General features: G+C 43.3%; 1 pseudogene; it reads left to right on the top strand.

Annotated features, from left to right (window-relative positions):
- Window positions 1-1,745: 1,745 nt before the first annotated feature.
- LOC134912955 (5S ribosomal RNA) lies at window positions 1,746-1,864 on the top strand (annotated as a pseudogene).
- Window positions 1,865-13,199: the final 11,335 nt, after the last annotated feature.

Genomic DNA, 13,199 nt, shown 5'->3' with positions numbered 1-13,199 from the left:
TATGGTTATTGAGGTTAATAATACTATGGGATCAAAATGACCCCCAAATTCTATGATTTAAGCTGTTTTTGAGGGTTTTTTGTAAAAAAAACCACCCAAATCCAAAACACACCCGAATCTGACAAAAAAATTTCAGGGAGGTTTTGCCAAAACGCGTCCGAATCCAAAACACGGCCGCGGAACCAAATCCAAAACCAGAACACAAAACCCGAAAAATTTCCGGTGCACATCACTAATTCTAACCAAGCCTCTATGGAATTAGTGGACTTATCTGGGCATAATATACAGGAACAGACACCAAGTGATCCAATTACATACAGAAATATTAACTGAATGTGGTGCATGTATTTTATTTATTCTTTACAATTGTGAGGAGAGTAAGTGCTAATTTTAGTAGTTTTATTGTTTTTATTATAATAAATTGTCATATTACTCAATATTGTTCCATTCCAATCACTTCATCAGTAGCGCTGCCTGTACATTTTCTGTTTTCTGTGGTACAGTAGTCCACTGCTCTACCTACCTCTGTGTCGTCAAGTATACTATCCATCCATCCCTGTGGTGCATTTTAGTTGTTGTGCGGTGTATATATAGTAGGAGGACAGTGCATAATTTTGCTGACCACCAGTATATAATGTATAGCAGTACGGTACAGTAGTCCACAGCTCTACCTACCTCTGTGTCGTCAAGTATACTATCCATCCATACCTGTGGTGCATTTTAGTTGTTGTGCGCAGTAGTACGAGGACAGTGCATAATTTTGCTGACCACCACTATATAATATATAGCAGTACGGTACAGTAGGCCACTGCTCTACCTACCTCTGTGTCATCAAGTATACTATCCATCCATCCCTGTGGTGCATTTAAGTGGTGCGGTGTATATATAGTAGGAGGACAGTGCATAATTTTTCTGACCACCAGTATATAATATATAGCAGTACGGTACAGTAGGCCACTGCTCTACCTACCTCTGTGTTGTCAAGTATACTATCCATCCATAACTGTGGTGCATTTTAGTTGTCGTGCGCAGTATATATAGTAGTACTCCATTGCTATTGATATATTATTGGCATATAATTCCACACATTAAAAAATGGAGAACAAAAATGTGGAGGGTAAAATATGGAAAGATCAAGATCCACTTCCACCTCGTGCTGAAGCTGCTGCCACTAGTCATGGCCGAGACGATGAAATGCCATCAACGTCGTCTGCCAAGGCCGATGCCCAATGTCATAGTAGAGAGCATGTAAAATACAAAAAACTAAATTTCAGTAAAATGACCCACAAATCAAAATTAAAAGCGTCTGATGAGAAGCGTAAACTTGCCAATATGCCACTTACGACACGGAGTGGCAAGGAATCTTAATGCCAAATATAATTATTCTGCACAAAACGGCCTACAATTAAAGCAAAAAAATGGGCAAAGACATATATAGAATAATTATGTTTGGCATTAAGACATATTATATTTCAGTACGGCCGTACTGGTGTTCCTAAGACCTATGTATGGGTATAAGGCAAGTCCATTTGTAGATGGTTTGTGGTTTTTATGAATTTCTCCACATAAATTGACCTTAACCTATTTATGCACTTTTTCTGTGGCTGCCGTGTCACATGCTGATTAGTCAGGTGGCTGCACGTAATTTCTTATGTTTTTGGCATTTACGTTATATATGCTTTCAATCCATAACATATAGTGGCTACACTGTATATATTTGGAGTGACCAAAGAGGCGAGCCTAATAATTGCGGTCATACCTCACTCAGATGCCCAATCTCTTCTGACCTTGGAAGCTAAGCAGTGAAAGGCCGGGTTAGTACGAGGATGGGACACCACCTCTGAACACCCTGGTACTGCAATAAATTGGCTGCCTGATATAGTGTCACTCATACTTATACCACTCGGTACTCGGATTTATATGACCAATGATTTAATTCTCTGCGTCAATAATGATTTGAAATGGATATTTGCAGAATAAATGATGGTCATACATCATATGAGAGACACTGTGCAATGGTATGGTGATAAAAGCACCACAGACTTTAATTTCCGGCAATTCGCATACTGTGATATTTGATATCACTAATGATATATAACTTATCTATATTTTCGCGAAGCTACTTTGTTCACATATAGTTACTCCTAAAACTTAATTTTAATATTTACCTAATAAAAATGTTCTTACCAGTATTAAATATATCATATTTTACCCTCTGAATTAGAGTGCTCCCACAAAAGAGTCTACTTTCCAATATTTCTCTTCTTGGTTTTTCGCATTTGATATTTTCTGACTCTAGGGAGCACCACTGAAAGCAATGCATATAGATATCAGGATAGATTATCTCCATATCCATGGTTGCCATGGTTTAGCACAGCTACGATCAACTCGGAATGACCCCCTATGCCCATTAGCTAACAAATTTGCTGATGCAATCAACTCTGAATTACCCCCAATGAACTATTCCACGACCATCACAAGAAAATTCCACGCATCAATGAAGGTTGGTGTTGAACCACTCAAAAAAAGTCACAAGCCACAAAATACCCCATAGGCAAGCCTTTGTCTATGTATTATTGTTCATCCAGGTGAAATCCCATGAACCTGAACTACTCAGGGTGCAAGGAGAATAAGCGGAAACCTGATTCATCATCTACTTAAGCCATCAAGGCATCAGGGACCTAGGTCCAAACAACAGCCAGACTTCATGAAAAGATTGGTATACCACCAAACAAAATTTAGCTGGTATAGCGTCATTACCTGACTTTCCTCTCAGTAAGAAAAATGCTGAATAAGCCTGTATATTGCTGTAATTTTCTTAGGAACCACACCAACCGGGAAAGGACAAGATCCCTAATTAGGGCTCAGCAAAGAGCCCCACCATGCAACTGACTCGCACCTCCCCAAGAACCTTATCCTTAACCATTTGAGTCAACTCAAAGCGGACTTCAGGTTTTTAGGGGAACCCGTGTCCATGAAAGGAATTCAGCCTCTTCTTTTACCCCTCGATGTGATGGCCACTGACGTCAGTGAGAGCAATCCTTAACGTTACAGATAATACACGACACCATATAGTTAAGAATCACTCTGCTTTATTGAATGTTTTAACATTGGTATAAAAAGAGAACACATAAGGGTGTAACTGATAAGTGTAAAAGGGCTCATTGGCTTAGGGGTGGTGCCCTAGTGGGGTACGTAGGGGTGGTTAATACTTGACATAACATAATTGGATATAGCAGTTGCTAGGCAGATGTTATATACGTTGCATCAAACGGAACTTAACACAAGATCTTTTAGTAACACACAGAAGTAGAAAAAGCAGGTTTCATCTGGTATAGAACTGACCTTGGATGCCAGACCCACACAAGCCTGGTATCTGTATGAGAGACAAAGGCACCTAGCACAGGGCAGCACGCATCCATGCAAACACATAAGAGTTCATATAGCATGTTTTAACCCTTCACTAGGGAAATAGAAATATTCACTTTTACACTGTAACCACCACAAGGAAACTGATCATATAAAAAGTAATATGTACAAAGACAGAAGAGGTAACCCTTCAATCCCCTCTTAGAATCATGATTATTATATGACATGATTCTGGAGTGAGGCTCCTTTCTTGTTTCTCCAGTTCTTGAGATATTGGACATAATCGTCGGGTCCCTCACTATCAGAGGAGGTGACAGGACTGGTAGTTATATCATAATACATCAGGGCCTTATCAATGCCTTTGGAGGTAAGTTTCTTTCCACAGGGAATTACACAATAAACTATAATGCCTAAAAGAATTAAAGTTATGAGTATAAATATGCTTATTTGCACAAGAGCCTGTTTCCAATTTTCAAACCACCCAAAATATTGGCTCCATGGGTTATCAATACCTGAATTTTTCTTAAGTTCTATGGATAAGGTTTCTAACTTGTTTATGGCTAAAGTAACCTTACCATTGGGACCAGTGTTGTCAGGAATATATGTACAACAGCCTTCCACCTTACTAATGTAAACACATGTACCGCCTTTTTCTGCTAGAATCATGTCAAGGGCCATTCTATTTTGAAATGTCATTTGGGAAGTGGCTTCTAGCTGTTCAGCTATACCTTTAAGAGCATCTTTGGTATCATTAACAAATCTTTGTTGATTATAATATATATAATTAATCCAGGCTACGTTTTTATTTACAGTTACTATAGGAAACAATGATTCAAAACCCGCAGCCACTTCATCTCTAGCTTTGAACTCATTTGGAACACCTCTTGGGACCCCTATAGCATCAATGTATACGTGGGGGTCAAAGCTACCTCCTGGGAGTGCTCTTTTCTTTCGATTAGCAGGAGTATTAGAGGGAGGAGTGGGGTCATCGGTGATCATTAGGAGTGGCATTATGACTTTGGCCAGGGCACACTCACCATACCATGGTGTGTCTAATTTAATTCTAAGTTTCATATCCCCACATATGTAATAAATGTCGCCTAATGATCTAGTTTGGTTGACTAAAACAGTTGTTCTTTTATTTGCACAATACCCTGGTGGGAAGGTTTTTAGATTTCTCCCTGTGGTGGTGTTAGATGTATAACAGGTATAGTTTCCAGGATATATGGTTATGGTGCTTCCTGGGTTGGGATTTTTTGACAATATGGGATATTCCCTTTTCCACATTTCGCACTGACTATCATTTGTTTTGGTGTCATTAAAAAGGCTGAAAAAACAATTTTCCTGTTCTAGGGGTATATTAAGGGGCACTGTACCGAGGTGGGGCCTAGATTTGCCACAGACATAACAGTTGCTTTTATTGTGTTTGTTAGCACTATACTTCATCCATTCCAACCAGAAATTGATGTCAGAGAAACCAGTTTCAATAGCTAGGGTGTCTTTAAAGGTGGGATTGTTGACGGCCATCATATCCTTGAAGGTGGTTATATGAGGTTTCAAGAGGTTGGGGCGTGGTTTAGAGGGCTTGAGCTGGGCATACTTTTCATTGTTAAACATATCCTGTAACAAGAATGGTGTAAGGGATGGGTTTAAAAAAAAAGATTCACCTAGGACATAGGTGCCTGCATCAGTAGACTGGGGATGTTTTATGCTTAATATGAATTTACTATCACATCTGTTTTGTCTATGAAGGGTAAGACGGGTAAGCAGGGACTCACCATATTTGTCTTTACTTGAGAGAGCCTCTTTGGGCTGGTATCCATAACTATGGCCAGAATTCCATCCCACTGATCCCCAATACGCACATTTATTTCCCCAATATTTACTAGTAACACAAATATAGGCTTCAGTGGGGGTATTACGTGTACCATACTGATCACACTGCCAGGAATAATATTTGTTAAGACAGGGAGCAATGGTACAGAAATCTATTTTGTAGGTGGCAACCTCAGTATTGGAGGAGTTATACCAAAATGTGTAGGTGCCGGATTTTTGTGTAATGTCTGCTTCAGCTGTAGCTTGGCAAGTGAGGACCATTAGGATTATCAACATAGTCCCCAGGATAGAGGTAGGGGACAGGTTCCTCATCTTCCTCTGTTCTTCTGTCTTCGCTAGGTGGGAGGTCAGGGCTGTCTGCCCCCGTTCGTACCTCGCTGGAATCACTTGCTTCCCTCTCTAGGTCTGGTCTAGGAACCTTTTTCACTCGGGATGCATGGATCCAGGTGGGGCTTTCCTCTGTCAGGACTGCTGTTCTGGTTACTGCTACGACCTCTGTCTCTGGACCGTAGGTAAAGTCTCCTGGGCTCTTGTTCCTGGGGAGCACCTTCACCACGACTCTGTCTCCGACTTTAAAGGGGTGTGTAGGTTCCTGTGGATTCAAAGGGTTTTTACAAACAACCTCATGTTCAATTTCATTCAGTTTTATTATCAGGGACCTGACATACTCTTCTCTGATAAGTTCTAGATCTCCCTCCTGTATTACTAATGGTTTCTTAGCCCAAGGTGTAGGGAAGGGCCTACCCATTAATATTTCAAAGGGGGAGTAACCCAAAGTCTTTTGTGGTGTCATTCTAATTTCTGCCAAGATAATGGGAAGGACTTGCTTCCATTTGTGGAAGGTGCCTCCTGTGGCCTTCCTAAGCTTGTCTTTGAGGGTCCTATTCATGCGTTCTACGACCCCTGAACTCTGCGGGTGATACGGGATGTGGAACTTCCATTCCACCTGCAGGGCCTTTACCAAGGCCTGTGTAATTTTTGCTGTAAAGGCGGAGCCTTTATCACTATTGATTTGCAATGGGCACCCCCATCTGGGGATGATTTCCTGAGTTAGGATCCTAGCAACTGTCTTTGCATCCTCAGATTTAGTGGGGAATACCTCTGGCCATCGAGAGAACATGTCTACAATGACCAGGGCATACTCCTGTTTACCAGTACCTGGGATATGGGTGAAGTCAATTTGCAGGTGTGTAAAGGGTGTGGTGGGGTATTCAAGATGCTGGTGTTTTGCCTTATCAGGGTTGTTGGGGTTGTTTCGCAGGCAAGTGATGCATCTACTGACATACTGATCTACTAATGACTTGGCATCCGTGACATAGAAATCATTACGTAAGAGTAAGGTATTTGTTGCCTTACTGTGGTGTCCTATGCCATGGTAGTGGGCAATAAACAAGGGTGCACTGGACTGGGGTATACAAGGTTTCCCCTCTTTGCAGATTAATCCTGTTTTAGGATTCTTCTGCAAAACAGGGTAAGTCCAGTCAGCTAGGTCGGCATTGGAGGCCGAGGCCTGTAACTGGGTGATCAGGTAATGGTTGTCGAGAGCTGGGGGGGTCATGATAGTCATGTGGGCCTGAGTGATGGGCTGTGAGGCTGCATGTTTGGCAGCAGAGTCAGCAAGGGCATTTCCAAGGGAGACTGCATCCTTCCCCCCCGTGTGTGCCCTGCAATGGAGGATTGCAATGTCAGAGGGTAGGGTTATGGCATGCAGAAGGTCAGAGATGAGTTGGGCATGTGATATGCCTTTTCCATCAGCTCCAAGGAAACCACGGCGTCGCCAAATGACCCCATGGTCATGCACGATGCCGTGCGCGTATTTGGAGTCAGTGTAGATGGTGACTGGTTTATTCTGGTAAAGGTGACAAGCCCTTGTGAGAGCAATGAGCTCTGCAGCCTGTGCTGACTGGTAAGGAATGGGCTGTGCTTCCAGAATAATGTCAGGGAGAGTGACAATAGCATAACCCGCTTGGTACGTGGTGTCATTGGGTCTGCTACAGGAACCATCTACAAAAATGACATCCGCGTCGGGGACAGGGACAGGGGACATGTCCAGTCTGGGGGATGTTTCTGACTCAATGGAAGCTGAGCAGTCATGGGGTTCAGGAGGGTGGTCTTCAGGACCTTTGAGCCCCAGTAGAGCGTTGAGAATGGGTGCAGGACCTGAAGAGTTGGTGGCATACTTAATGGTGAGTGAGGGGTTGTTCAAAAGGAGAACCTCATATCCACTGAGGCGCTGAGCTGACATGTGTTGTGTGTGTAACCCTTTTAAAATGGTTAGAACATCATGAGTGGTGTGAAGTATTGTTGTGTGGCCTAGGGTGAGTGTGGTGGCCATTTCAGTTACCATTGCACAGGCTGCAAGTGCCCTGAGGCAAGCAGGCATACCTTGCACTGTGACAGGCATTACTTTGGAAAAAAATGCCACTGGGCGCAACTTTCCTCCATGAAACTGTGTGAGCACCCCCGCCATGGTTTTACAATTGTCCCTTGCAAACAAATGAAAAGGTAGTACATAGTTGGGGAGGCCAAGTGCCGGACTTTTCATTAACATACACTTTAAGCTTTCATATGCAGTTAACATTTCTTGTGACCATTGTACAATATTAGGTTTGTCTTTCAGTGTGGCTTGTCTCAAAATGTTATCATAATAAGAACAATCAGATATCCACTGTCTGCAGTAATTTACCATACCCAGAAAAGACAGCAGTTCTTTCTGGGTAGTTGGGGTGACCAGGCCCAATACAGACTGAATGCGCTGCGGACTGATTTTCCTCTCTCCCTGAGTGAGCACAAAACCTAAGTAATCCACATGCTTCTTACACCATTGCATTTTTGTTTTGGACACCTTGTGTCCACATTCACAGAGCCAGTTTAACAGTGATATACCATCCTCCCGGCAGGCCTCCTCAGTTTGACTACAGAGCAGCAGATCATCTGCATACTGTAGCAGGACTGAACCATGGTGAGGGTGCCAGGGCCCCAATGTGGCCTGGAGTACAATGCTATACACAACAGGTGCGTCAATGTAGCCCTGGGGTAAACGACACCAGGTGAGTTGCTTGCCCTCAAAAGAAAATGCAAAAAGTAACTGTGTCTGTGCATCCACTGGAATGCTAAAAAATGCATTTTTTAAATCAATCACAGAAAAAAATGCAGCATCTGCAGGGATAGCTGAAATGAGTGAGTTAATGTCAGGTACAATGGGTGCTATAGGCACAATGAGTTGGTTAATTGCCCTAAGGTCTTGTACAAACCTTACACTGCCATCTGACTTAGCAACTGGGTTGACTGGTGTGCAGTAAGGTGAAATTACGTGTCTGAGAATGCCTTGTTGGAGAAACTGTTGTATCATTGGTCTAAGACCTTCAACCTTCTCTTGTGACAAGGGGTATTGCTTTTGATAGACAGGTTGTGTGTCAGGTTTCAGGGTTGCTCTATATGGTGTGCAAGGAATGAGGCCAGTGTCATAGGGACCCTCCGACCATAGAGCAGGGTTTACTTTGTCAAAATCAGGTGTAATGTCTGTTGCTTCCCACACCGGTAGGTGTGGGGACTCGACCTCCAGGCCGCTGCTAGTGGGTGAAGGGAGAATGGAGATTTCGAGTTTGCTAAGAAGATCCCTTCCCAGAAGATTAATTGGACATTCAGGTATTACAGTGAAATTGTGTTTACCCATATACGTGCCTCCCGTGGTTCTGACACTAAGGGCATCTGTCAGGTAAGCATCTGTGGGTATCCCATTGATTCCCATTGAAGGAGCAGTCTTTTCCAAGTGACCGTCGTACAGGTCGACACACAAAACACTAGTAGTTGCCCCGCTATCCACCAGGAAAGGGATTGCTCTCTTTCCTATAATCAAGGTTAGTAGCGGTGGGTCCTTCCAGTGTCTGGTGAGTTGGGCAAAGGCTGGGATACCCTCCTCCGGGCCCCGTCAGTGGGAGGGATCCTGCCAGTCAACTCGGAATCGGACATGATCCTGAAAGGGGTTGTTGTGTGACTGTCGGGGATGATCCCGGGAGGGATCCGGAGCTTGGGGCTGTCGCTGGTTTTGTGAGGGACAAGGGCAATCCCTTGCCCAGTGATCGTCCCTTCCACAGTTGAAGCAGGAGGTTTGTTTCCTGCTGGCAGAGTCAGGGGGGTGGGGTGGCCTGGCTTGTGGGTTTTGATATCGGGCTGGATTGCGGGGTGGGCCAGTAAAGTGCTGCTGGCGTCTATCTCCCCGGTTTCTCTGATTTTGGTAATTATGAGTTGGGGCATTCTGCAAGGGTTTTTTAACATCAAAGCATCCTGCAGCTTCCTTTTCATATAAGTGCTTTTCAAATTCCTTAATATTATCAGAGGTCCAGGAAGAAACACCTTGCTTAACAGGGACCATAACAGATGGCAACAAGTTATTTACAAAGGTAGAAATTAGTAAATGGTCTGTATCTACAAGAGTGAGACCTGCATCTTCAGACCAACACTTTTTAAACCTCTTCCAAAACTCAGTGACAGTTTCAGTAGGTTTTTGCTTGCATGCTACAGCAATGGGAAGGGAGGCACGGGTCTTAAAGATTTCTTTCATGTGTTCTCCAATTTCCTTCCACATTTGCTTTACACCTTCCTCGGTATTGAGGGGGTAATTAGTGGCATTGTTTAGGACTGCAGGAGTGTTGATAGAGGGAATCATTTTCCAATCCCACCCGTTGTAATGGTCTATAACCCCATCTATGATCAGCTTCATATCTTCTTGAGTATAGCTGCGTCCTGTGCAAGCCTTTTTCAAGTAAGCTATGCAGCCGTCAGGTGCAACAGTAGGTTTGGGGCAGTTCTTAACAATTCTGTCCAAATCCTCTATTTCAATGGGTTTCTTTAACAACTGATCCCCTACTGTCATAAAGGGCAGGTGTTGGGTGGCGACACTGCTGGCACCAGCACTGTTTTCAAGGAAACCAGTGCCGGATCGCGTTATGGAGGGGGTAAGAGGGTGGTTAATGACAACAGTTGAGTCAGCGTTACGGCGGGAGGTGATTTGTTTGCTAGGAGTCTGGACTGTAGTTTCAAGCTGGGTTACATATATTTGATCATGGCCCGAGCGGCCACCACCTTCAATAGGAATGTCAGAGTCGCCACCCACAATAGCTGCGTCAGGGGCACTAGGGGCGGGGGTGGTTATGCCTGTGTGGAGGGTACTGTCAGGGGGGGCTGTTCCCCCTTCAGAGCCTCCTGAGCCTCCTTCCCCTCCTCCTCCTCCCCCTCCCCCTTGCATCGGCATTCGTGACAAAGCAACTGCAGCTAAAAGATCTGTGTCTTTTAAGGAGGGATATAGGGGAGTGTAGGGCGGGGGAGAAGAGTTTTTTAGAAACTTGTTGCTTCTAAATTCCTCAGCTTTATGTAGTCTGGAAGTTACAGTTTTTTTTCTACGCTGTTTCTGCTTGATATTCTTGTCATACCAATGAGGTGCTATCGTGAGCCATTGCTCTCCTCCAGCACGCATATATGTCATGTCCCATTGTGGGTCATGATCATACCACGGCCAGGCTTCCTTGTCTTCCAGACAAAGACCTTTGACCATGTCCATATAAAAGGGATAATTAATACCGTCACGGGGGAATGGACTGGGGCTGCCAACTTTCTCTGTCCATCCTGCTAAGTTATCCACCCAAGGGTTAACTAAATAATAATCTGTGGTGGAGTTACGGGCAACATACTCCTTACATGTCTCTCCTGGTAAAGGTGGAGGATAAATGACTGTCTTACTCTGACCCCCTCCCATAGTAAAGAATACAATCTACACCAGCTTTCTACGCAATTTCTACAACAACTTACAACAACTGTCTATGCAATATCACAACAAAAATGCAGTTTACAAAAAAACCTTCTATGCAATTTCACAACAAAAATACTTTCTATGCAATTTCACAACAAAAAATGCAATTTACAAAAACTTTCTATGCATGCATTAGCTAACACCAGTTAATTAGTCATTGACAATATCACAATATTATCTGTATAATGAGAACATGAAATCTTTTGACGGGTACGATACTTACCATTCGTACAAGATGTCAGAAAAATACAGCGTTTTAAACAGGAAGCAAGAAAAGTGTTTGAGTAAAGATATCTGGCAGACGAAAACTTACCAGCCGTCTGGACCAAATATAAGAACTTATCTCACTACAAACATACAAGAATATATAGGCGATCAAATCGGGGTATTCTCTACGTTACGTATAGACCCCAGGTCTATTTTTTTTTTTTTTTTTTTTTTTTTAAGTATCCCAGATACTAACGTCTTTGGAGAATTGCGCTTGGACCCCTGGTCCTTTCTCAGACGTATCTTTAAGTCCCAGACATTAAAGATTCTATGGTATCCCTGATACCTGTTTTATGCTTTTACATAAAACTTCGTAATATTAAGTCCCGGACTTAAATATTACCTTGTCACGTGTTCCCGGAACACGGAGTGAGTTCAAATTCAGTGTTTGAACGCAATCCCTTACGGCAAAGACAGACAATAAATTCTCTATCTTACCGGTCCGGGGGCGATCAACTGAATCCAGGACTGAGCCCCCACTTTGAAAGGAATTCAGCCTCTTCTTTTACCCCTCGATGTGATGGCCACTGACGTCAGTGAGAGCAATCCTTAACGTTACAGATAATACACGACACCATATAGTTAAGAATCACTCTGCTTTATTGAATGTTTTAACATTGGTATAAAAAGAGAACACATAAGGGTGTAACTGATAAGTGTAAAAGGGCTCATTGGCTTAGGGGTGGTGCCCTAGTGGGGTACGTAGGGGTGGTTAATACTTGACATAACATAATTGGATATAGCAGTTGCTAGGCAGATGTTATATACGTTGCATCAAACGGAACTTAACACAAGATCTTTTAGTAACACACAGAAGTAGAAAAAGCAGGTTTCATCTGGTATAGAACTGACCTTGGATGCCAGACCCACACAAGCCTGGTATCTGTATGAGAGACAAAGGCACCTAGCACAGGGCAGCACGCATCCATGCAAACACATAAGAGTTCATATAGCATGTTTTAACCCTTCACTAGGGAAATAGAAATATTCACTTTTACACTGTAACCACCACAAGGAAACTGATCATATAAAAAGTAATATGTACAAAGACAGAAGAGGTAACCCTTCAGTCCACAACACCTGTAACTGGTAACACTAGACTAAAACCATCAAACAAAAACTCTGTCTCCTGATCATTCAGGTACCAGTCAAGCCATTTGGACATTGCCGCACCACAGACAAGAGTAGGTGCCATACTTAGCAGTGGAAGCACATGCTGGTTTGCTAGTCTGCTGCTGGGCACCAAGCCTGAAACAATTGGAGACTGGGTGCATTCCACCATAAAGTAGACAGAGGTGTCATAAATGACACAAACGTCCTTATGTACAGGAGGTGTTATTAAATGCAAAGCTTTTTCCCACTGTTGTGCGCTTGAGTGAATGGAACCAGAAACCTTGCGCTCTCTTGGAACCTTAGGTACAGGGCACGAGGACTGAGTGATTTCGATCCACACCTTCACATCTTTGCACCCAAAGTCCATCACCCATCTGCCATCTTACTTGCAATGAAAATTCCTCATTGTACACGCCAAGCCATACCCCTGGAGGATTGCTGCATGCTGTGTATCAGATGCAGATACCTGATGTTTATGTGCTCCCCTGGGTGCATCTTCTTGAGGTAACTTGCAGAAAAAAAATAAAAAATCTATTAACAAATTACCATACGACTTAAATGCCACCCTTGGCCCTAGCCACCTTAAAAGCCTTCTTCACTTTCTCCATAAGAGTGAACATCTCCACTAAAGCTCTATAGCAGATCTTACCACAACAAGTAAGCCTTAAACCACTCAAAACTGCCGCAGTGAACTATCCCAACGGTTCCATTAGCTGCCTCCTCCACAGCAGCCTTGCGCCTGCGAGTGCAATACCCTCACCTAGTGCTCCTATGCACCTCCAATATACAATATTTCGCTGCCCAC

Source organism: Pseudophryne corroboree, chromosome 4 (genome assembly GCF_028390025.1).
Source record: "Pseudophryne corroboree isolate aPseCor3 chromosome 4, aPseCor3.hap2, whole genome shotgun sequence".
Classification (NCBI taxonomy): Eukaryota; Metazoa; Chordata; class Amphibia; order Anura; family Myobatrachidae; genus Pseudophryne; species Pseudophryne corroboree.
Note: the sequence above shows the minus strand (reverse complement) of the source record. Positions and strands in the feature narration are given on the sequence as shown.